Here is a 25861-nt window from a genome sequence, read left to right as displayed (position 1 = left end):
TGGTAATCATGCCCGCATTTGCCGCTTCCATATTTTCTGCGAAGCGGCTTTCACAAAAGAAGGACACACTGCCTTCACCTGCATTAGCAGTCTTTTTCAACTCGTCAAAAAAAAAAAAAAAGAAATTGAGCAACTCATAGGCATCTGCACTATCTGCAGAGTGCCAATTGACACGCACGACAAATGGAATGCACGTCTACTGGGACCGCCGTGTGCGCACAGTGGGCCGCGCTCGTGGATGCAGTTGATCATTGCATAATTTTGATTTAAGCTGTCCTGTGGTCTATATTTCCTTGTCTACGATAGCTTGTCTTATACGGGGTGGATGGGCCTTCGTCAGGTGCCGATACACCTTTTATCTGCTCTCCTCCGGTTTTCATTGCTTTTGTAATGAAGACCAAACGAAAATGTGTAAAAAAAAAAAAAAAAAAAAAAAAACTTCCCTATCTGTCGTCGAAGGACCAGCTGTCCGCTTCGCCCTCCTCTGCTGACGTGATTCATAATGCCCCTGTCTGCCACCATTCCATACACTGTATTCGTTTAGTTGTGTTAATGACATTTTCATGCCTACTGAGCTGTTCAACCTCGAATGATGAGCTGTTTCTCATGCCATACTGCTCAATCGAGACTAGTAACACTGGTAAACGTTAATTTTTTTTTTTTTCGCTTATTCGTGGACGCTCTGAACAGATCTTGCATTCCTTCCACGCCATCCTGCTCCAAACAAGTGGTCGCGAGCGGCTGGCTGCCACCTGTTATCTTTCCCTGTCCTAACTTAATACTGTGGCAGAGGACTTGAAAGTACGGTTAGAGAGGCAATAAGTATCGTTAAAAAAAAATCTAGCATCCAAGTCGGGATTTGAGGCAGGACGTTCTTTCAACAAAAGAGAAAAGTAGGCAGGCTACAACATTGACCTTGGCGGCCGCGTAAAAAACATGGCGAATTCGACGTGCAGTTTATGCGGCTGTTAGCTCACCGCAGTTTGGTAGACAGTTTGGTGGGTGGTGAAGTAAGCTCAGACATCTTGTTGTAATTGCAGAAAGCACTGAAACGTCTTCATAAGAGAACTTTTCAACTGCGTCATCTTTTAGAGGATTAATAATGAAGACGCAAATTTGCAGCCGCACGAGGGTCGTAGCTATCCTCTACCCTCCCATTGCAAATGTTCTGCTCTCATAGAGAAACCATCGATCCGCGCCGTCGTTGCCAAGCGCAGAAATGCGACCCGCTAACTCAAGCGGTTGATCTGCACGAGACGAGACATTTCAGAGATCAACAGAAGGGAAAATTGGGCGAGTTGTAATGGTTTCGTGGGCGGTCTTTAACACAGAGACAAAGACACTAAAAGATGAGAAAGGCGCCAGTCCCGTGTTTTCTTCTCTTTGTCTTTGTGTTAAACAGCGCCCACAAACCATCATGAATTTCATAGAGCACCACGATGCTTTCTAATTATCTGTCTGTCGGTTCGTGAGTACAACCTGAGGGGTCATATGGTGCGATGGCTGTGCAGAAACTTCGCGCGACAGGCAGCAAGGGATCACCAAAGACTTTCTTAAACGTTGGCCCCAAACACTGCCTTTTTTGCCTAGCACTATGCACTCACTGCAATGTTAATGAATTGAACAGCCTTTCCACGATGGGAAAAGCAAGCAAACATACTCACAGCTTCTATTTTAATAAAGGAATGTACGTTCCATGCACATGGCACATGTTTGCTTACCACATGTGATGTGTTTCATGTATACAGTTTTGTTCTAATATGCATGCGGACTCACCATTTGCTTATTTTTTAGATAAAAAAATAAGTACTCCAGAGCACGTTTGACGGTACGCTCTAATCATATGATGTAGTTGAGTGACATTTTGTGTTGATTGTTTTTTTTTAATACAGCCGGAAAATAATATCCCTTTATTAATTTGCATTTTACCGTTTCGACAATAAGGAATACGCGCGCGCGGCGCCGCCCTAGCTTCATACCACGATTTCCTCAGTCATCTTTCGTTTTCTTTCTTCTCCGTTTATCCCCCTCTGCACGTGTACCACGTGTACGCTAGCCTGGGCATCGCCTAATTAACCTTCCTGCTCCGTTCTTCTGTTTCTTTCTCTTTCTCGGAGATCTTTGGCGTTTCGCAAGAGCTTTTCGCACACTCCAGCGCATGAAAATTTTACCGACTAGGTGTAAGGCCCCGCGTATGCCTTCCACTTCGCGCGCGCGCGCTTGTGTGCGTGCGTGCGTGCGTGCGTGCGTGCGTGCGTGTGTGTGTGTGTGTGTGTGTGTGTGTGTGTGTGTGTGTGTGTGTGTGTGTGTGTGTGTGTGTGTGTGTGTGTGTGTGTGTGTGTGTGTGTGTGTGTGTGTGTGTGTGTGTGTGTGTGTGTGTGTGTGTGTGTGTGTGTGTGTGTGTGTGTGTGTGTGTGTGTGTGTGTGTGTGTGTGTGTGTGTGTGTGTGTGTGTGTGTGTGTGTGTGTGTGTGTGTGTGTGTGTGTGTGACACACACACACACACACACGCGCGCGCGCGAAGTGGAAGGCATACGCGGGGCCTTACACACACACACACACACACACACACACACACACACACACACACACACACACACACACACACACACACACACACACACACTCTCTCTCTCTCTCTCTGCGCTGCTTTTCGCGCTCCTCTACACAACTCCAGCCGACACAATATGTTAGAAACTTAAGCAGACTTGGTGACCTGACGGTAGCTGGTCATAACGCGACTTTTCGAAAAAGGTGGGTAGCACAGCCAGTACCTAACAGTAACTGATACTTTGAGACTGCGAGCCTTGTCCTCAGACTAGGACCATGCCGGCTACGCCGGCGCCTCTTCGTCAGTGCTGGAGCTACTTTGGAAATCTGCCGATTCCTTCTGTTTACGACGAGTAAACGTTTTGGTTTCTGCATTTAAAAGCCGCTGATAAGTGAACGTGAGCTGTTATCGGCGGTTGTGAGGAGCAATGCTACTTTCCGCGCCCATTTTGCAAACCCACTGCGCATATTCCGTTGCCTTGCCCTTCAGCTAAAACTAGCGCAACCTTTCCGTGCATAGCTGCTGTCGAATGTCCGACCGCAAGTATGTCATGACACACTGATACCGCAACGCCGCAATACACTTCACTCGCCCTCACTGCAACCCAGGCTTCCGAATCACGGAATGCACCGCAGCGTATCGGTTCCTGCAGGAGCATCGTCGTTTTTCATACTTTGCGATATATAGTAGCAGACGACAGCGCGCTTTTTTTTGTCACTTTACTTCTCTTTTTCTTCAGAATGCGTAACCCGATTGTGTGCTTACGTAACCTGGCACCGTCCTACTGCATACGTAACGCGTACATCACAACTTGAACAAAATGACGAATTGTCGAAAATAGGGCCCCAGGGCTCGTCCGTGTCCCTCCGCCTTGTATCGTACGTGTGGATCCCGCATTGTTTATGCTTCGCTATATCACTTCAGCTGGGCGAAACTGCCACTATTTCGCGGCGCAGACCCCGATTACATTCCCACGACCGCCTCTTTCAAGCGCGCGCCCTGCCCAGGCGGCCGCGCCGGCCACTACAAAAAATTAGTTGTGGTTTAACTCTAGTTAACGGCGGAAGCTTCTTTTGCCTGCTACATTATTCCCCTATCACGCCCCATCAGTGTAAGATGCTACATTATTAGGGACTCTTAAGCTCATCCTTCAAGAGTATGACGCGAGAGCGTAAGCTACCAGCCCACATAAAAATGAGAAGGGTTCAATGCTGCTGAACCGAATGTGGAGCGAAAGCATTGCTGCCGGTGACCGAGCGTTCTCCTTCTTCTTCGGTTGATAGGCAACGGCGCATCGGCTGCTCTGCTCAACTATAGTGCCTAGAATAGGCACTATTCGCCGCGAGATCGACCTAGAGGTGGCGCCACCGTCACTCCGGTAGTGTGGATAGGCAGCCGGCGGCGCTCGCAGAAACGCGCGCTGCGTAGGTCTGCTTCCGAGTTTACGGCGGGTTTGTTGGCGATGAAAACGTGTCTTCTGCAGTATTTCTGTAATATTGCAGAAAAAAATTCAAGGATTTCGCCAATGCAGCAGAAGAAGAGCGGATTTTAGGAAAACAAAGCACGCAACCACCAGTCTTCTAGATTTACTTTGCACGTTTCTTGCGCTGTACCGCGCTCACGCGCGTAATGCTTGGGCCTGCCTAATGACAGCTTTGTTTTTCTTATCGACTTTTAAACAGTTTGCACGTGTATCATGCGAGTGAGACCGGCGAATTTAGTGTCAAGCCCACGCAGATACAAGGCATCCTGGTTCACTATATCGTACTTGACTCGAGGATTAAACAGGTTAAATGTAGCATTGGCAGCGCACTGCATGGCGAGTTGCTTTAGACTGAGTGCACATCAACTCTGGCCCAGACAACCACGCACAAGTATTCCCCAAAAAAGAGATCACGCCGACACTATACAGGAAACCTCGCCGCACAGGAAAGCATTGTTCACGTGTACAGCGCTGAGCGAATTGAATTTGCCGAGATGCTTTTTGCGGCCACTGTCATAGAGTGTGATAGTGTATTAATGCATGCGCCACTAACTGTAAATGATTTCCTGAAACCGAGGAAAGTAGAAGGGATTTCTGATGTGTAATGTTAATATATAACGGTAAATTAGTAGTGTAATTATTTTGTTTTGCAATGCGAATAAATTTCACCCTGTGAGAGAACTTTTACACACTTGACAGAATTTACAATAATCAGCGATTAATTTTCAGTAAAGTTAAAGTGCAAGCTACGAATTACTCGCTGCGAAGACATCGTTATAAATTGCGCATGGGCACTCATGTTCTGGGAAGCAATTTTACAGGCTGAAAATTTATCACTAATTATTTAGCATTGACTAAATCTTATGCGAAGTAAAATATTAGGGTTGCTTCCAAAACAGATGCCGGACATAAAACTATTCCGAAAGAAATGGAGGTCATCTTATCATGCGACTATAAAAATGTATTTATTCCCGAACTAAACACTGATATTTAAACCCGCATGAAGCTGTTTTACTCCCCTTGTCAGAAATGACGAGTTTTGTCGGAAGACACCACTTGGACGAAAAGGGATTATAATGATTATAATAGGCTACCAGAAGAGTACATGGATCTAGGTGTATTATGTAATATTTAGGGTAACAATTAGGTGCAGGGAATATGTTTCCCAAACATTCGAGCATTTCTCTAAAGCAAAATGTGCTCACTAAAACTATTACGGATGCACAGAGCCTTCAACAACAAAAGAAAAGAAATGCATATTGGCCCGGGTTTAACGCATGAAAGCGGCATCGGCTATGACGGATGATTGCAGAGGCTGGTTTTGGAGTCTTTTTTTTTTTTTTCGTTATTAACATCACATTTACCACTTGGGATTGTTTATTGTGCAGTCAAATCCCACAGCAGAGGAACGCCTTTCGAAACGGTTGTAATTGAATCCCCCGTTCTCGAAATCAGCAGTCGAGTGCCCTTACCATTGAGACACCGCAACAGAGGTCTAAAAGGGGGGAAAAAAAACACAAAGTACTCACACAACTCTATCGTGCATATAGACGGCATAGCAGGCATAGAGGGGTCTGTTCAAACTGCATTCTGCTATATGAAGCTGTCTGCGGTGGCATATGTTTTAGTAGCTGCGGTATTCCAAACAGAAACGGGAATATGCGATTTCTGAGCGTTTGCAATAACTTTTATTGACGGCAACGACCTCTTTTGCTTTGACACGGCGGTAACGACAGTACCACTTCGTTTGAGACATTGCATGTCACAGGATCTCAAGTACCGAAGACCGCGATGGACGATGTCCTTACCCAAGCATGACATGCTCGATGCGGACAAGTATATATATTTTTTAAAGAAGCGTGGGGTTATAGACTGTTCATATTTATTTTGCAAGAGGCATATAGGTAAGCAAAAGCTCACACGAACTGCGAAACAAGCAAAAACATTCCTGTACACGCCGCATGCGCGCGCATAAATCACTGCGGGCTGGCACGCGACGCGAAAACGCATCCACACTGAGTAGGTTTCGCCGCTGAGCCGCAAGGTGGCGACTCTGCTCGATCTCGAGGCCAATAGCTCAACCGTGGCTACGGCCGGTGCTACGCGACGAGGCGAAACCTGGAGTAGTATCACTATAGTGCCTAGGCACTATAGTATCACGCGATACAATCCTCCGGCGCCCACTCGTAGCGCTGCCTGTTCGCCGCGCAGTGCTGCCCCCTGGGTTTCTGCACGGTGCCCTGTCACAGTTGTGTGCCGCATAAGCAACCAAGCTGTGTTAAAGGAGGCTATGGCTGTGTGCAGCGAAGTCATATATCATCTTTACAGGAGTCGAGTAGTGAAACAGAAAAGCAGTCTAGAAGCGATATAGTAACTCTAGCACGGGTTAGCAGGAATACTAGCACGGGTTAAAGTCCCTTGATGAACGGGTTGGCTTGCAACGGCCTCTCGCGGATAGCAGCGGTGGCGAAGCGCTGAAAAAGAAAGCGTCCTGCTCATGCCGTAAGGAGCGAGCGAGTGCTCGCATTGAGAGACCGGCTTTGGCCTAGCATGGCGCCTGGTAGCTTGTTACGCTAAATAAAGGGATAGGGTGATTTCAGGTAAGATCAAAGAGAGCGGCAGATTGATCACTTAAATTTATTGTAATTTTTCATATATTGTTGCCCGATGACTGTAAAGAAGGATCTGCAATTGGTTTTACCCAATTTTTTCCCAAGCACTAGAAATTTACAATGGCGAAGTGGTACAGTGCCTCGCTCACATGCTCTGCTGTTTTGGCCAAGTTTGGATATTTGTTTGTTTATTTTCTATACCCCCGTCAACGAAGCATTATAGAGGGGATTGGGTTTTCTTAAATCGTACAAAAAACAAGCAGCCGGAATTTTAGCGAACGAACGCAATACGATACAAAATTTCTGAGCAGTGAACTAGTCCGCTAAAGCAGAAAAATATAATTTATTTTAGTACTTGGAAACCGAAGTTGTTGGTATCGATTTTCCGAAATGCACAGAGGTTAAAAATATGGCTATGTTCGCAGTAGTTTTAGTTAAGGTTAGTACACGCAACGACGAACGGCGGTGGCAGGAGCGCGCGCAGCAATCGGAGAACACGCGCGGTTGCCACCACGGAGGAAGAGGGGGACTGAGAGGGGGGTGGAGCTGGTTACGAGGCACAAACCTGACGCCGACGACGACCGAAACCCAAGAACGGGCGCCAAAGAGCTGCTCTCTAAAACAAACATAACTCCCCGTGCCGAAGTAATGCTTCCCGTCGCAAGTTTACAACAGCTGGGCAGCAGCCGAATTGCACGCGTCAGAAGAAAACAGCACATACTGATGCAGATAAATTTTGCTCGATCCAACCGGCAGTTTACAAACCTTCGAGAGACTGCATAGAGTAGAACGGTGTGCTCGGCAGAATGCGGGTCGAGCTGATTCTTCGAGAGAAAGAGCGAGTTTTGAATGAGCAACACATTGCGGCTCTTCTGCTCACTTCCCGTACGTTTTCGCCGTATCCCTCTAAAAGGGGGACCCGACTCGACTTTTGTCAAGTTCATGTACACCCCCTGTATTTGCTCGGCAGGTCTCCAACCCCGAAAGGAATGGGTTTCGTTCCCTGTGCGACCGCAGACGTAGCCAGCTTCCTCGTTCTTTGTGGCACGTGGCAGTGCACGCACTGCTGGCTGTGAGCGCTGTCGTTTCTTCCAATAAATCCCTCTGCATACCGTGCCGTGGTGCGTAATAATATTTGGCCTGGGCTGTAATTACCATGTGCCGTATGCAAAGCGTGCTGAAGCGTTCAAAAACTGTTTTGGGTTCCTTGACGAGATACAATTATCAGCGTCATATTCCAAGTAAAGGAACTGGCGTGTATGTTGAAATACCGAAAGATATCGCTCTGAAACAACGCTATCATTTCTGCACCATCTTTTCTAAGATAATGGAAGCTAGAAGATCGGCTTTTTTTCGTGACAGAATGACACTAGAGGGTGAGGGGTGCCCTGAGGAATGCCACAGTGGAATGGGTACACTACCTGGGGTTCTCGTGCAACCGTTTGTAAATGCGGGCGTTTTCGCATTACGCCCCCATTAGGATGCAGCAGCCACGGACGCAGGATGAAATTACCACAAGCCGATTCACCCGACGGATGGAATCGCTGGAGTCCGCGAGCGGGCGAGAACCACGTGACCCAACGTCACTGGCTTCACCTTATCCTCGGACGGCGCAGCCTCCAAAACCAGGCGCCCGTGTTCCCACTGTGAAAATAGGAAGGTGGTCTGCTATTTTCATAGCAGAGATACATTTTCTAAGTGGGGCAACAATGTTTCGTTTCCTTTTAAACTTAGTGGGGACGCTTTTTTGATAGCCAGTAGCGACACTCTCCTCCTTCGCGGTGCTTTCCTCATCGTTTCTCCTCGCCTGCGCCGTGCGCGCTGCACATGGCACTATTTTTCACCCTAGCGCCCTTCCTAGGCCTCCGCACCGGAGGTTCCTGGACGCCCACGGAGCTGTATGTCCGTGGCCGGGCCCCCTCCCCAGCATGCCCCTCCTGCGGTGATGCAGGAACGCTGGGGCACATCCTCTGTGCGTGCCCAGCACACGCCCACCACCGTCGCAAGATGGAGGCAGGCTACCGGGCCCTTGGACTTCCTGCTGCCACCGAGGACCATCTGCTCTTCCCGGCCAGGAGCCCCCTGGCAGCCCACCGGCTCCTGCTGGCCTTCCTGGAGGAGTCCGGCCTGGCTGCACAACTGTAGCCTACCACCGGGCCTGCTGACCTGCTGGCCACAGCGTTGGCGACGGAGCGGACGACGAGGACGACGACGAGAGCGACTCCACGATGATGACCCCCCCCCTCCCCTCCCAACATCCAATCTCCCCTTCCCCCCGGACACCAAGAGTGTCGCCGCGAATTAAGGCTGGCATAACCCGTGTCCGGTATCCCCCCCCCCCCCCCCCCCCCCCCCGAGAATAACCCAAAGACCCCTACCTACCTATCCTAGCGCCCGCCGCCAGCCGCGCCTTTGAACGCCGGCGTCTTTTTTAGGACAGTTTACAGCATCGGTGGTGACAAGAATTCTCATAAACGGTTACCAAAGAGATGAGAATGTTGAGAAAAAATTTTCTCTAGTTTTTGTTCCTTTGTAAGACCCCTAATTTTTGAAATATTTCCCCAAAACAGACATTTCTGTGAGTTTCATTGAACAAAAACTGCCTGTGAAAGGGGATGTAATGTTTTGCGGCGCGTAATCAACTAAATACTGCTACAGGCATATGTTGATGTGGTTCAGATTAGTGCATCACATCTAACTGTTGCTAGTGTTATCACGGCGTATAATAAATTAGTTATAAGTGCAGTGCAAGACGATGGGTTTAGTTTCCTGATGTGAACGTAAGTGCACTTCAGTGAGATGCGCAGCGCAGAAGTGATGGGCTTACAAAAACTTTCAAAGGTGACAGATCAAAACAAAACGCAAAACAAACACAAGTGTACGAAAAATATCACGCCGTGCATAAATAAATCAGCTTTAGTGGGGCTCAAAGATGGCCAATACGGTCTCAACTGCTTGCGATTTACGAATGGAGACTGATGTAATGAAGCCGATGATGTATAGTGCGAGGGCAATCACATTCTTTTGAGCCGAAGCTCTGACTTAAAAGGAAGTTCAACGCACGAAACGCCGTTTTGTTAAAGTTTATTCTCTCTCCCTCAACGCGTATGGACGCTCCGAAGCTTCGTTTTTTTTTTTTTTTTTCTTGTTGCACTTGCCCATTGAGCGCATTCTGTTTTATGTTATAGTAATTTGAAAGCGCGTTTAAATAAGAAAGCAGTCAAGTTTCTGTTGTGAACAAAATTCATTTCGACATGAAAAGCTATCCTGGCTGTAAAATTTTACAATCTATCCCACACTGTGGCTTGCTGCTTACGAACGTTATCTGTTTTAAAATGGTCATATAAAGGTAATTTGGTCTGCAAGTAATGAGATGTCAACACCTTATTTATTGAAGTAGGATGGATAGTTGGGCGAGTTGGTACAATTGCATAGTGGGTGGAACAGCGCTCGTCTGTTGTGCGTCTCTTCTTGTGTGTTTCGTCTTTTCGCGCTGTTCCACCCACTATGCAACCTTATTTATTGTTTGAAACAGCGACGCGCATGCCAATGCTTTTACTGGCACATTTGGAATTCTCATTAGAAGATATTTTAGCCGCTTCACTTTTCACTAAGATTTCCATGTTCAAATTACGTACAACGGCATTTTTGGTAAAATTTAGGAGTCGAATTGAGGAGATCCAGTGGGCCGAATTCCGGGGGTGGCTCACCTAGGTTTCGGGGTCGCTACTTAGTTGGCCACACTCAAATTAGGTTGGACACCGATTTTGGTCGAATTCAGATGAGATATGCTGAGTGACGTCAGCAGAGAACATGACACATTTTCTGCACACCTTTCTGCACACACCTTTTCCATCACGATCCTATAAATGCAAGAGGGTATTAAAGACCAATTTTTAGGATGCTAATTACTGCTGGTGCGATTAAGCACGTGCATCTAGCCGCATGGCCTTCACACTAGAAAGCAGATTCCGCAGTGCTAGCTGCTGACCAGCAGCCCATATGCGAGGGAAGTAATAACGAGCAAAATTTTCAACATAGAGACTCAGCCGTGTTTAATTAAGCAGAAAGAATAAGGAGGAACATTAAGAGCAAAATGAAGTATCAAAATGATGCGCTACAGCGGGCAAATGGCAGAGGCACCTTACCTCGCACACAACGCTTCTTGTCGGCACGAAGTTTTTTCGCCCGATATAATGAAGCCGTTGCTTCGTCCGCAAGCGATCCCGGTTTCCTTGCGTTATCAAGAAAATTGCATAGCCATCCTCAGACCGGTTAGAACAGTTAAATGCACAACACTGTGGCATTTGGCGAGCGCGCCGCAACGAGAAACAACGTGCGGAAGGTCACCCTGGCTTGAATCGGTGAAAAATGGCGCGAGAACAAAAACTTAACAAAAAAAAAAAAAAAAAAAAAATTAGTTGTGGTTTAGCTCTGGTTAACCATAGTTTAATTGCGAAAGCAACGGCGCAAGCTTCTTTTGCCTGCTATATCCTATCAAGCCCTATCAGTGTAAGGTGCTACATTATTAAGGACACTTAAGCTCATCTTTTAAGGGTATGACATATAAAGTCACGCTTCAACCAAGCCGTATGGACGTGCCTGCGTGTCGTAGGGGTAACGAGAATGCAAACGGTTCTGGCAGGCTGATTCTGATATCCCACTCCCATGTGAAAGGAGCGACCCGAGTTGGCAGCTCCTGCCGTGGCATAGGGGTAACGAATTAAAATGTCATGGCAGGCTGATTTTTTTTTTTATGAAGAGACCGTAGCTATACGCCTCTTCGCACTGTAGCTGCGGCCACCCGAGGTCTCGCTTTGGCTGTCGTAGTATTGCTTTCGCAATAATATGTACTACGTGCGTACGTACATTGATTGACGGAAAGGGGGACGCAAACACAATCGCTGCTTGATAACTGTATCTTTGTTGCAACAAACTGAGTTTTGATAGGCACAGAAAAAACTGTTGATTCCCGTTTACGGCTTCCCTTGCTGACCCTCGTTCGCGTACATGCACTTTGGTTTGGTTGATAGAGTTGAACGTTCCAAAGCTATGAGAGACGCCGTAGCGGAGGGCTCCGAAAATTTCGACCAGCTGGGGATATCGTGCACTGACATCGCGCAACACGCGGGCTTTTTTGCCTTCGTGGAAAAGCGGCCCCCTCGGCTGGGATTCGATCTCGCATCCTTGGGCACAGCAGTCTAGCGCCCTAACCACTGCACCACCGCGGTGTGGAGTAAAATGCAGTTCGCTACTCGCTTAATTACTAATCATTTATTTGCGCCTTCATTTTCGCGCTCAAACTGATTATCATACAGTCGTAAGGCCACCAGACATAGATATTAAACCCCGCTTTAACTACGAACATGCCTGCCTGCCATTTGGGGCAGCGTGCCTAAATCGGGATTCCTTGAGGGCTGGATTCCCATCTCACCCCCCTATATCTCCGAAGCGAAGTCTGAGTTAGCAGCGCCTGCCCATTCGGACATGTCCCACCACCTGACCATCAGTTAGTGCACGGCCATGTGACCTGCAAACGACCTCCTGCCAAAGCCATGCCCGTGAATTTTCGCTCACACCTGCAGTGCAACGCTATAGATTTTCTGGAGAACGGCGTCTGTAACGCTATCATGTTAAGATAAACATGAGTAAAAGAAGCTTCTTTCCCGAACCCGGGCACAACAGCCTTGAAAGTGGCCAGATGGAAGACACTGTTCAGGAACAAGGACCCAAGCAATTCTATCCACTGGTGGACGTTGCACCGAAGCTCATGGAGCAGTGCATTTCCAGAATGCTTTAGGCTTATCAGTATATAGCAACTATATATAGTTGCTGTCCACATATTTATATTCGGCCTTCGCGTATTTCGCACTCACTCACTCACTCACTCACTCACTCACTCACTCACTCACTCACTCACTCACTCACTCACTCACTCACTCACTCACTCACTCACTCACTCACTCATAAAGGCTCATGTGTCGCGCCTGTACTCTTGAGTAACATACTCCGAAAACGTCAGCTGACGGATCGATGCGCAGCTTTAGTTAGGAGGCAGCCAGATCTTAATGTCTGTAGATGATATTCTGGCAGTTTTAAGCAACGAGAAATACCTCATTGAGGGCTGCTTTTATTTCTAATGTCGTCTGACTGTTAAAGTGCCTTCGACATTTGATTATAAATCAACGATGCCCTGTCGACGTCCGCAGGAGGTTTGTGGATCTGGCTCTGACCACATTTGCTGAATCCATGAACAAAGAGGCTTGTTAAAACTTTGAGCCTCGGCCGATTCAGAGTTCGTAAAGAGGGTTACCATACACGCTTGTTACACTAACTCTCTTAGAAAATCACGTGAGCACAGGCGAAGCACTCTGAAGACGGGCACACCACTTTGAAGAAGTAAACTTCCCATTTCTACTCGATGCTATGAGCGAAAACATGTTTAAAAATGGATATAGTGGCAATGAGGCATGTGCGACCGTTGCGAAGGAAAGTATTCGTGGTGCATGCATGCTGTTTCGCACAGCCTGAGAAAGACGGGAATAAAGGGTTTTTCCCAGCCCCCCTAAATTGCCCATGCCGTGGAGAGCAGTTAACTCTGTCACAGAAACGCATGGGTGCTCGAAACGGCACAGGCAGCGCTTTGTAGCCTGTAGGTCAAAAGTTGCTTACGAAATTCTGTTGAAGTGCCGAAGGACGTTCAGGTGCGTGAAACGTTCACGAGAGACGGGGTGTCCTTTTTTTTTTTTTATCAAGTATTAGGCGGCTATTAACGACATTCCCGGACCCCAAAAATGTCTCTCCAACTCCGAAAGCCTCGATAGCTTCAAAATGCCATACTATATTGCTGAAAAGTGGAACTTGGGAACGTTTGACGCACCTTGTACAATGCCCAGACATGGAAGATGTCTCAAAGTGAAATTGCCTATAAATACTAACAACAAAGTTGTGCAGCTTGTACGGTTATAGACACGAGCACTAAGAATATTCACCTCCTCTTTGTCCAAACAATACTTTGATTGAAGAACTTCGTGTATTAAAATTTTCCTATGTGAGTGACTATAATATCTCTGTTTTAGTAAACAATAAAATAACAACTAACTTTCCCCTCCCGTTGAGCTTATTTATTTTGCCTGTTCGATACACAAGACATGTATATCTAATGGCAACTTTATTCTTCTAAATCATAACAATGCATTCAGAGAGAGATCAATCGAATTCATTGGTGCGTAAGTCTGGAATACGGTTCCAATAGAATTAAAGCTTGGCCGAAATTTTAACCTCTCTTCGAAGCTTATTCTTTTTTTTTTTTTGCTCAACCAAGTTAGGATACGACTTCACAATATAGTTTTCATTTTGTCTCAAATGCACTGTTCTGCTTTATTGAAATGCTGGTTTGTGGTTGTCCAAACGCCTTGCTTTGTATTCGACCGAATACAGGATTGCTTGGTTATCGCACATCATTTTTCGCATTTTGTCTTTGTTTAAGTGTTGACAATCTGTTCACTTTTGTAGCGAGAGCTACATTGGCCATAGTATCGCATTTCGCCGTGCCTGTTAAGAAAAAGAAAAAGAAGAGAAAGAAGAAGGAAAAGAGAAAGGAAAAGAAAAAGAAAGAAAAAAGGAAAAAGGAAAAGAAAAGAAGAAAAAGGAAAAGAAGAAGAAAAAGACGACGAAGAAGAGAAAGAAAGGGGAAAAGAAAAAGAAAAGAACAAGAAGAAGGCATATAACTCGGCAGTTGGTAGAGGCGAGTTGCAATTATTTCTATTTACTTTTTGCGATGCAATTATACATCTCAAAATCTAATATCTCTGCACCCCAATTCTTGGCCGATCCCCCTGTGTGGGTGTGTGCCATCAAATTAGAGGAGAACAACAACAGCGGCGAGTTGCTAGGCCAGAAGGGTCGTTCGAATGTTGTGACGGCGGTGTGCCCCGGAGTTCGACGTAGAGACGATGTCATACCGCTAGAAGTCTTCTATACACCCGAATGAGAATGGTCAACGACGAGAGGCAAGGGGTGCTCATACGTGAAGTAATTCCCCTATGGCATAAATAAAGCTGAAACCAAGAGTAAACTACTATGTGCAAAAGCCATGTATTTACTTGTAGCCGTGCAGATTTAACCACAAGCTAAACCACAGCTAATTTTTTTTCACGTAACTTATTTGGTTGTCTAAATGCTGTTCTGTATTTTGCCGGTACCAGCCATGTAGGCTATCGGTCCAAATAGCTTGTGCAAATTTTGCCTGAATCAGAAAATAAAATCCTCTTGATATTTATCTGATCTGATCTCGGGGCACTTAAACGCGCACTGTGGGAGTTGCTGAAAGCGCTGCTGCACTGCAGTGCAGGTTTAGAAACACACGGGCAGTAATAGAGGCATGTGGGATTTGTAAATTATCTGGTAAGTACGGCAGTATGCTAACATTAAGGACTTCTTTGCGTACTGATGAGCAAGTATATGATAGCAGTGACAGTGAAGGCACTCGTTCCAGACTGCTGTCAATCCCTGTCGTACTGCGGACTTTTTTTCACTGTCATGACGCAAAAAAGCCTGTACACAAGCCCTCATCATTCCAACGCAGCCACAGAACATGCCGTTTCACTGTGAAAAACATAAATGCATAAATAACTTTTTCTGACGCGTCCCTCTCCTTTTTCTACTTTGTAGCTCCGCTGGCCGATGCTCACTTCACCATTCGATAACACCTCAACTAGCCAGCCCTGCGTTAGTTTAAACGTGACGGCCTCAGAATCTTCATTTCCCCGTAATCAACAGCCCACGGCCGTACTATAAGCCACAGCAAACTCAAGTTTAGACTCGAGAAGGAAAACACTCGGTTACTCCGCGCGAGTTTGTGCCCCTTCGCAAGTGCAGCGACAAGTGTCAAGTTGCAGGTCGCACGAAGTGCCAAACCTGTACCGCGCGCGCTCCTGAGATGCCGCCACAAGCTTACGAAATGCGCTGGCTCGTAACGCACTGCAGTCACGGATATAGCTTACAGAACTGAGTAACTGGCCCTGAAGGTTCAGTTTCACATACGGCATGCACGAAGACTTGTTAATCGCAAGATACGTCGTAGGCGCAGCTGTAAGGACAGTTGGCACCTATTATGCGATAACTCGTCTTTTCCTTGCTTTCCCTTCTCTTCTCATTGTTGACAAGGGGGGGTCGAGTTCACGCCCTTCGAGTTCAGTTTCCGTTCCGGTTCGACCCTGCCCGAACCGGGTCAAACGGTTCAGTAAATGTCAGTTTCTTTATGTCTCTTCAAATCTTCCGCACCTCTCCAAGGTGCTCCTCGATTCGGCAGGCGACGTGCAGATCACACACGCACTCAATGAGACGTAGGACGACGAACTTGCACTAACAAACCTAAAATTAACTTTATACGGCACAAACACAAGATACAGAAAACTTAATTACACGAGACAGAGAGACGACACACTTTACAAAAGAGACTGAGCGAAAGACTAACTGCAAAACGAGCGCATAGCTCTTTTTACGACGTCTCAGTCGGGGCCTGCCTGCTACGCTGTCTTCTCCGAGCGAGAATCAAACCTGAATCAGAACCAGAACCGCTGATAGCCAGCGCAGAAGCTTCTAGGCGTGGAGGAGGAGCGGGAAACAGCTTAGCGCTGCCAAAGCTATGCCCCCCCCCCCCCCTCTGCCTTCCAGAAGGGTATGGAATTTTCTCGAACATCGCAAGCCCGCGCGGCCTTCCCCCGCGAAGTGAGGAGGAGGGCAGGGTCCGTGCGGGGAAATGCACGCGTGACTCAGCCCATGACGACGAGGGCGAGGAGGCGCAGCGCGGTGGCCGATATTTCGCAATCGGTCGCGTCGCTTTCTCGAAGCTGGTGGAAGTTTCCTTCGCCGCTTTCTGCGGCGCTCGCGCCGAAACATTAAAGAATGGGCCACCGCGGCCTTACAGGGTCCATTAAAAAAAAACACACACACACACACACAACAGGGACAGTTTGGGACCCTGTGTTTTCTTTTGCGTTTTCTCTGAATAGTGCACTGCCAGCTTTTAGTGCCACCTTTCTGACTGTCTTAGGTAATCGCAGCAGTGGTGGTGGATAAAGCGATGAAACGCACTTTTTTTCTCGGCACCGTAGTTGTACGGGCCGAAACGACAGCACACAAAATAGAGCTGGTGAATTAATACTCCTACCCGTCTTCACAGTTGGACATCGGAGGTTCCCTGCTGGCATAATTTAACTTGTCAAGGGAAATAAAACAAGCAGACATCGCTAGGGTGAAAAGCAAGATAAGGGGCAATCTACTTATGGAATCAGCTTTGTGCTAAGTTCAGATACAACTCAAGAACAGACCGGTAAATTGCTGCCCGAGGCGGCCTTCCCAGCATCAGCTTCGGCTTATCGTTCTGAAGTCACCGTGGTCTCGGTCAACCAAACTGCATCTGCTGGCCTCGCATCGCATGCGACTGCTATGAACGTGCCATGCGACTCATTGCGACGTCGTGGATAGAAAAATAAAATTATTTGCGTCACATTTTTTTTTTAACAGATTCGTCATTTCGTTTTTGAGTTGTACATGGTTATATGTTTATCTAAATATGAAGCTGAGCTTACGAATTATATGCTATTATTTCACTGCCTATAGGAAGATAGGCTGTCGAATGGGGCAACTTTCTCCACGAGCAGCGCCATTGCGCAGTGCAGCGGCCACTCGTTTTCGAGACGAATCGATAGCCCGACACCAGAGATTGCTGCTATGCATATGGCAGTATATTTTCCTTTCTTCTTGTCATCCTTTTGCAAGGAACGATTCTTCAATATGGTTGTGATGTTTACAGTGTGCAATGGGTCTTTGTTAATAAAAGAAAAAAAAAAATAGTGATGACAAGTTGCCAGCAAAAGTGGGTCGGAACCATACTGCGAACCGGCTCGGGTTCAGTTCTATGATGGCGGAAAAAAATTGGGTTTGGTTTCGGTTTCCTGTTCGACATCCTGGCTCTGGCAGCCAGGAGGCATGACCGGGAACCGATTGGTAGACGTATAGTGCCTAGAATATACTGGCTAGTGTGCCGTGCGGAGGGCTCTCTCAATGGGAGGAGGTGTCCGCGCCGGCGATGCCTTCCAACTTTGGCCGCCAGGGGCGCTGCTCATCGTAAAGGTGCCGTCGACGCCGTCGGCCGCCGGCGCGCCCTTGATTTGCCGCAGCTGCGCTGGCCGAGCCATCAGTGGGTTCGAGCGCTTTGGACGCGTCTACGCTGTTCTTTTGTTTTAGTCGTTCTGTTTCTTGCATTCATATGAGATAATTAAATTTGCAACGACTAATGATGCTAAAAATAAAGCATCAGGGCAGGGAAAGACATGTTTCGTGTCGCTCTGTCGGAGTGGCTACCGCTCGAATCAGGACTAGGTTTCTATGTTCGGTGTGCCATCGGACCCTGCGCAGCTTGCTGAGTGGAAGTGGCTGATTAAAAGACAGGACCGCAAGTTGACTTCAACGTGTGTTGTCTGCGAAAAATATTTTGAGGAGAGCTACATCGAGAGAACGTTCAAAGTGACAGTAAACGGCATCGTCAACGAGCTCGCTAGAGATAGACCACGAATTAAGCCCGAAACCGTGCCAACGCTATTCGACCATTATCCGAACCATCTTCTGCCTAAGAAGACATCGAAAAGAAAGTTGAGGAACCTCTGAGACCGACCGGCCGCTAAACGACTGCAGACGACACAGCCATGCACGCACCGTCAAGGATGTTTGACAATGCTTCCAAGGAGGAGAGCCGAGCGAGAACTCATGCCCGCAGCAGCAGACGTGCAGCTTTGAGCCTCGGGATCCGTTTGACTCAATTTACATACCTGCAACTTGGACCAAATTAACCGAAGCACCTGCTGGATCTGTAGCCTAAGCGCGTTATCGAGCCTAAAAAAAGAAAAAGAACTTTGTCACTTTGTACATAGAAAAAGTGATAACTTTTGGAAGCCTGAACGCAGTTCTGTGGACACTACAGTGTATATTCTCGGAAAAGAAAAAAACAAGCGCGTACAATACAACAATATCTAAAGCTGAAGATAGAGCTATATAGGTAGAGTGCACTGGAGGGTCTTTGTTCCGAATGTGGCCTGCAACCAGCTGATTCAGGAAGCACATATCATTCATGGGAATATATTTTGCAGAAAAAGTGTCGCTTGACCGTCAACTCTGAAGGGGTTAGCTGCGCTTAATGCAAATACCAGCGGAGGCTTACACAAGATGCGCAGAAAGAAGGAAAATTAAAGCATGCAACTAGCCAAATAAATGCTGCAACATTTCTCGCGCTCTGAGAAGAGCTAAGAGAAAACTGGCATGGAGCGCAGAACAAGTGGCTCTATTGAAAGCGCAAAATGAGGAGCTAATAAGTGAGTCTGTGGTTAAAGCTTTTTTTTTTTTTTTTTTTTTTTTTTAATCACGCGCGTGACCTGGACAATTGTGACCGTACAACAAGCGCTCGGCTGCTGAAACCGCGAAGCCGAAACTGGTGAAGAAAGTAAAATTATATATAAATTACTTAGCGGTGGTAAGCGAGAAACCACGTGGAGAATTATACAGGAATACCTAGCGCATCATTAGCAAGTAAAAAAAAAAAAAATACCACCAAAAATTGGTATCAGACTACTTTAAAATTATTGCGGTGTCATATGTGCGGCCTTTCTCCAAAACCTTTAGTGGTGCATTTCTATATTTTTACTTGTTTATTGTTGCTGCGCCTTTTTGCTCAAATTTTACTATATTGTAGACTTTGTAAAAAAAAAAAGAATCAGTGATACAATCACCACTTTTGTTTCGTGCCTTTCCTTCTGTTACATAAGAAAGCACACCGCATAATAATCATTTATGTATGAAGCAACAATTAAGTGACTTCCTAATAAAACAAATGAATAAAGAGTAAGAACAAAAACTGAATTCAGATTCAGACTGCTTGTGTTTATTGTCGCATGCGATCTTTGAAAAGACCGAAGAGTAAATAAAATTCAAAGTTGGATTAATGAACAGTGTAAAATATTAAGGGTATTTTCTGATACCTGTGTCACACGGACAATAACAGTCGTCGTCGGTCCGTTCCGGGTTAGATTGCGATTGAGAGTATATAGTTCCCATAATTCGGGACAACCACCTGGGCTGACTGAGCGCTCACTCAGAAGGAAGATGCATACGATACCTTAAATCCGCAATCGCGATGCGTGGATCGCAATCGAGTGGCTCTAGATCAAATAAAATCGTCATCGGAATATTTCATAGCAATATATTGAATCTGGCCCGGACTCGATCGTTTAATCAAAGATTAACAAACTATTGCAACCAACGTGTCAACTTTAGGTGGTTTTCTCAAATTTCTTCTCTCGCTGGATATCAGGAAGTCAATATGTGTTCTGCTTAAGACCTTATCCGGTTCAGCTGAATAAATAAAGCAGATATATAGAAGACATGGACCAGACAGTATTTGTTAAACGCTTCCTCGAGCGCTATTTGAGCGTATGATTTTCTCCGCACAGTACTAGGACGGTATGAATGTCTTCCACCAAGACTGTTTTTAGACACAAAGTGCGCTTAAACCGTCAAGAGACAGGTTTCGCAGTGAAAAGCGCAGCGCGCTATCCGGACCTATATGCCGCCTATGCTGCCGAGGCGGCGAACGCGGAGCGATAGCACCTTAGCTATTGGTAGCGCCGCCCCGCGGTGGTGGCGGGAAGGCATCACCGCGGCGGACACGCCAGCGCGCGCCCTCGGCACACTAGCCAGTATATTCTAGGCACTATAGTAGACGGGTGGAGTGACGTCACGGAACACATGAAAGGCGCTGCTAACTCGGGCTTCTTTTAGAGGGGATGTGCGAGATGGGAATCGAACTTTCGAGGGCTCTTCGGCAAGGAGTAATAAACGTAACTCCAAGGCCACGCGGGTACTACGCGTATACTTACGGCTTGGTTAAAACGGGGCTTTATGCGAGTCTATGCTGTGGTCTTTCACATAATTGTGTAGCTTACGACTGCGTGCTAGTTAATATGCGCGAAGTGATAGACGGGAACCATCAACGCTATCACGTCATACCCTTAAAGGCGGAGTGTGGTCTCAGACTTTTCATACCTTGCTACGTATTTATACGCTCATTAAAGGTTGTTTGCTCGAATATGCAGATTAAACTGCTGAGCAACTTTGATCTTTGTTTGTCATTTTTGGGATCTTCCCGTAGCAGCCTTCACACCTTTCCCTCCACTCTCCTACAAGCGGAGAAGTTTTTCCTCTTTTCCTTCTGCCAGCCGTATCAGGTGGCACACGACTGCGCCGGACGCCACTATTTCCAGCGGTGGTGCAAGTGACGGCTGGTTTGGAGACGAAGGTAATGGAGTATGGCTGACAGCGGGTGCCAGATCATGTATGAGTTAGGGTGAGAGGGTAGGCGTGCGATGAAAATGCGCCAAGGTTGAAACTGCCTGTGCGATCAGAGCACACGCTGGCAGCGGAGGGAAAGCTAATCTATCTAGATACACATGCTGATTCTAATGGTAAATTTCTTGCATTACAGCTTGCTCAGTTTTATAAACAACATACATTTTGCATGTTTAAAACTTCAAAAATTCTTAGTTTTCTGGTGACTCCCAACCTTAGCATGCTTGACTTAAAGGTCACGAGCGTTGTAATTTTTAGACAAACTCCATTCGATACCAGGGCCCGCTTGCACAAAATCTTAAGACTGTCTTAGCTAAGTCCAGACTTAACTGGAGTCTAAAGAATAGGCCACTAGCATGGCGGCTTAAGACTGGAGTAAAGACTGGGCTTCAGTCCTGACTTGAATAAGTCGCTTGTATGATTACGACTCTAGTGCTGTCTTGGTTAAGACACAAGGACGCCAGGTGTCTAAGTAGAGAAATTAGGGAAATACAAGGATGCGCTGGCACTGTCCCTGCTTTAAGACGTACACATTCCGTCAATTTTGCGTTGTGTAAAATCCGTGCCATTGCTTTTTGCGGCATAAGATTGTGTTACGAGGAAAAATGCCGCAAGTGGTGGCTGAGGCCGTCCTGGGAAGCCACTCTGATGAACATGAACCCGAAGCGTTCGACGTTCGGACCACGAGCCGTCTTAAATAAGCTTGGTCTTTCTAAAGACACCATTTAAGTCTGGACTTAGCTCGGACTTTATCGTGCAAGCCGGCCCAGGAGTCCCTGTGCGGACTCCCGTGGTCTCAGAATGCGGTTAAGAGCTCAGCGCATGTTTGGTTTGAGATAAGCACAGCGGTACAGTGCCTCAAAATGAAGAGCCCACAGATCTTTATCTGGATGGACACCGAAAGGTACTATTTGTTTATTGACACCACGTCTTAGATGGCCAGGACAACATATATGGCAATATACATCGGTTTTCATTGCGGGAAGAAAACAAACATGACAGTGGTGTGGAGAAAGTTGGAAGGAAAGCGCACGAAGACTTTCACTGGCTGTGTGGCTGGAAACTGGCAGCCTCAAATTGGAGTCTGGAAGCTGCAACTTCTTGACCACGTCAGCTGATCTTACATTACTTTTCACCGCAGAGCGGTGTCAGCTGTGCACATTGTCCAGAGCGACGCTTGGTGGGGCCTTTATACAAATGTCGAGTGAAAGCAAAGAGCTGAAGGGAAAACCTCGGTGTATTAAAGGAACAGTGGATTAAAAAAAAATGATCGCACAGTGCGCATGAAGGAAAAGACGACGCAACTTAAGGCCGCGTGGTTCGTGCAGTATTCACAGACGCCGCTTGGCGCCGAAACGTGAAAAACACTTGAAGAAGTCCTTGGTGCAGCTCATGATGTGGCAGTGAAATTCGAGCCGGTCTTCCTCCGACAGGCGTCGCATATAGTTTGCGATTATGTTGCCGAACTGGTCGCATTCGTCGTAGTAGCCGCCAGCAGGGGCTGCGCTCAGAGACTGCACGCTCTCCACACGCGGCACTATGGCGCTGCTGTACGACGTCGTGGGTGTCTCGATCTGCGGCTGAACAACCGCGCTGGAGGCCGGCGCAGCAACGGTGCACGTGGAAGGGCGCGCCTTCTTGAGAGGCGGTGGAGACGAGTGGAGGGCGTGAGCGTACTCTGCGCTCGTGCTCGGAGTGACTGTAGGCTCGTCCTTGGCCGCCGCTCCCAACGAGTCTGTTGTCGGCAAGATGCTGTCAGGCAATATGCTGGACTCCTCCGCCTCCAGAACACTGGCGTCTCCGTCGTCCATGAGAGTCTCGTCGCTCTCTTCCTCGAGCTCTATCTGCAGAGACACATAGGTAAGGCCCAGCGTCGGGGACATTGTGAAAAGAACATCTGTTCAGACGGTGGGCACAAAACCAACGTATAAGAGGGCGCTAAATACGAACTCCAACGTCACGGTCCCAGAAAAAAAAAAAAAAAAAAAGAAGAATCGAGGCGAGCAAATACGATGAAAGAGCAGAGTAGCACTATCGGAAGTGAACAGGGCTTCATTAAACTGCATGCAGTCGGCATGCCTACGTTCATGGCCAGTAACCAGTCTGGAAAGCAGTAACCGAATGTGATATCACGCGTGGTGATGTAGACAATGCTCGTCCGCAGCCAACAATAGCAGTAAGTGAACGATTGAGAAGGCAATATATATATATATTTCTCGCTCATTCCGTGTCGTCTTGTACTTGGCGTACAGCCAAGCCGGATTGACGCTGACAACGGTTGTGAACAAAAAATTCTGGTTGAAGGCTGCACCGAATTAGACATTCATAATCCGGTTGCAAAGACTATATCTCGGCAAAGTAGAAAAATACGGCATATGCGTGTTCACGTTCCATTCCGAAATGCACATTTCAGCTAGCTCTATGAACGCCTTGTTGTGCAACAAGCGCACTACATTATCACCGCAGCGCATTTCACACGGGAAGTTCATTGAGGTGGGAGTCGGGGGCCTAGGTCCGCTTAGAAGCCTGAAACCCAAACACCGCGCTTGTACGTCGCAGCAAATACCTACCGAGGCGACGCGAACCAGCGGGACACCTAGGAGCCTAGAAACAGATATAAAAGACATGTCCGAAATAGGTACTAAACAATAAATGTCCTACTTGTCGCCGGTGCGGAGCAAGGTGGTCGGAAGGACGTCGGCTGGCGGTGGCACGAGGGTATGTCTCTCCCGGTGGCAAGGCCATGTTGCTGTCTTATCACCCTACCACGTTCACGAGCGCATGTGCTGGATCTCATCGAACGCAGCACACGGCCACGTTCGCACGAACATGTGCCCTCACTACGCGTCGTTTCTGCCTCCGAACCCGCCCAATCATGCTCATTTTAATCATGAATGCCTGCCACCCAACACACGGCAGCCACATTCCCGGGGTATTAATGAAACATTAAAGTGGTTGCACAAAAAACGGCGGCGGATTTCTAAAGGGAGAGGATCCTCACTGCACCTGAATTCCGTCAATCGCTGTGCAGAGTCGCGGTGGAACGCGAGGCCGTTGACATCGTCACCGTAAGTCACGCGCACAGAACGTCCACAGCCGGCGCCCGATAAACGTCTGCGCTAGCAAGTCTCCGCTCTGCTAAAGGTCTGGCTGGGACAACGTTCTGCCGAGCACCAGAACATGCATGTCGCCTCGCTTTACGAGTCACGTTATCCTACATCCCATCAGCATTTTTACCGCTATGGAAAGGGGCAAACGAGTCGTTGCCGCCGCAAGACTGTCGGTCGAGATGAGCGCGCAGATACCTACCTCATTGTGCGTGACAGGACGCGGGTGCGCGAGGCATGACTCACCAGCTGCTCTTTTCGAAATGCAGCATCGGACTGACGATGGCGGTACGGAAAGGCTCCGAGTGAACTCGCAGAAAGCTGAGACAGTCGAAAAACTTCCACCGGCCCGTGTATTCCAATTCTCCGGACTTTGTGCGCGCAGTCTTGTCCTTGAGCTCATCGTAATACTGGCGCCGCTTGATACTGTACACATACCGCAGGTTATCTGAAATGAAAAGACATTATATAGCCCTACAATACTGCTACAATAGCAGCAGTCGTACTCTACAAGTAACATACCTCCCCAGCCGTGTTTAAGTAACAACGCCACTGCTTTAGAACTGAACGGGTGCACATAAGTTTTTTAAAAAATCCCTCTTAGCTTTGTTTCCTGGAAACGAGGTTCAAGGGTAAGGTGAAAACGTTTAATCATGTTAGGTAATATGCGTTGGAGGCATAACAGGAAAAAAAAAAGTACGTGTCTCAGAACCAAGGCGGGTTGTCGCTTACTGCAGTCAAAGCATAGATCAGCTAAGTGACGTTATAGCGTTCTCTCGCGTCAGTGAAACCCCTTATAGTGTTCGAGTCACTTGCAATGCACGTGCAACACGGCATAAGTACACAAGGGGGGGGGGGGGGGGGGGGGGGGGAGGTCTACAGCTGGAATTCAAAGGATGCCTAGTGGACGCAAGTGGTTCGCTCATATACTTCCCAGAAGAGCTTCTAAAACACGCATTCAGTTGCCAGCTGGCGTCCCACGAAGCGGGCGGCAGGTTCCCTCACCTCGGTACAACTCCCACCACCCAGGTTTCCAAAATTGCCTCGTATTTTCGCGACCAACACCTGGCAAGCGCGAAGGCGTTATTTCGAATGAAGTTGCTGCGAAGACTATCCAACAAGAAAGACACCTCGTGATACGTTACGTCGCGCCTGTTACGTGGCCGGCCAGCTTGTGTAGCGTATAGGAAGTCCTCACTCGAAAGAAAAGGAAGCATCGCAAAAACTCACCGGGAGTAAACGGTCCGAGCATGGGGAAGCGCTTCTGGAGGTGAACGGCGAAGCGGTCCCAGAGGCGACGCTTGAGCCGGAGATTCTTGAAACTCCTTGAGTCGTTCTTCCAGAGGCACGGGTTGCTCTCGATGAGAGCGAAAAGCTCGGCCAGCGACTCGTCGGTGTGCGCAGGCTTGGCGACCGCTAGCCGCTGTTCGCCAACCGCGGGCGGTTGAGTAGCGGCGCTGGAAGATGGCTGGTGCATCGAGCCGTCAGCGCCGGACACGTCGGGCAAAACCGGCGCGACGCCGCTGTCTTCGCATGCAGCCAGTCTGGAGCAGGGACGCCGCTTTTTCCGCATCGAAGATCTGACAGCGCGCTTCTGGCGCTCAGCCCACCGTGCTTCGAGCTTTTACTCACCCCGCTGGGAATCGCGCAGCTCCACGGCGTGCTTAGCCACCGACTGAAGAAGGAAAAAAAGATATCGGGCCTTT

At 47.7% G+C, this 25861-nt stretch overlaps 1 pseudogene across 1 annotated transcript; it reads right to left on the bottom strand.

The window, feature by feature from the left end:
- Nucleotides 1-21927: 21927 nt before the first annotated feature.
- Nucleotides 21928-25830, bottom strand: LOC146206598 (uncharacterized; annotated as a pseudogene). Its single transcript, XR_014704467.1, has 3 exons — nucleotides 25386-25830; nucleotides 24402-24603; nucleotides 21928-22892 (listed from the first exon to the last, which is right to left on the bottom strand). The product of XR_014704467.1 is annotated as an uncharacterized LOC146206598 (transcript).
- Between the last annotated feature and the right edge of the window lie 31 nt (nucleotides 25831-25861).

Source organism: Amblyomma maculatum, chromosome 1 (assembly GCF_055883805.1).
Source record: "Amblyomma maculatum isolate TAMU_Amacu chromosome 1, ASM5588380v1, whole genome shotgun sequence".
In the NCBI taxonomy this organism is placed as follows: domain Eukaryota; kingdom Metazoa; phylum Arthropoda; class Arachnida; order Ixodida; family Ixodidae; genus Amblyomma; species Amblyomma maculatum.
The sequence above is the reverse complement of the archived record's forward strand: the minus strand, read 5'-3'. Positions and strand labels throughout refer to the sequence as shown.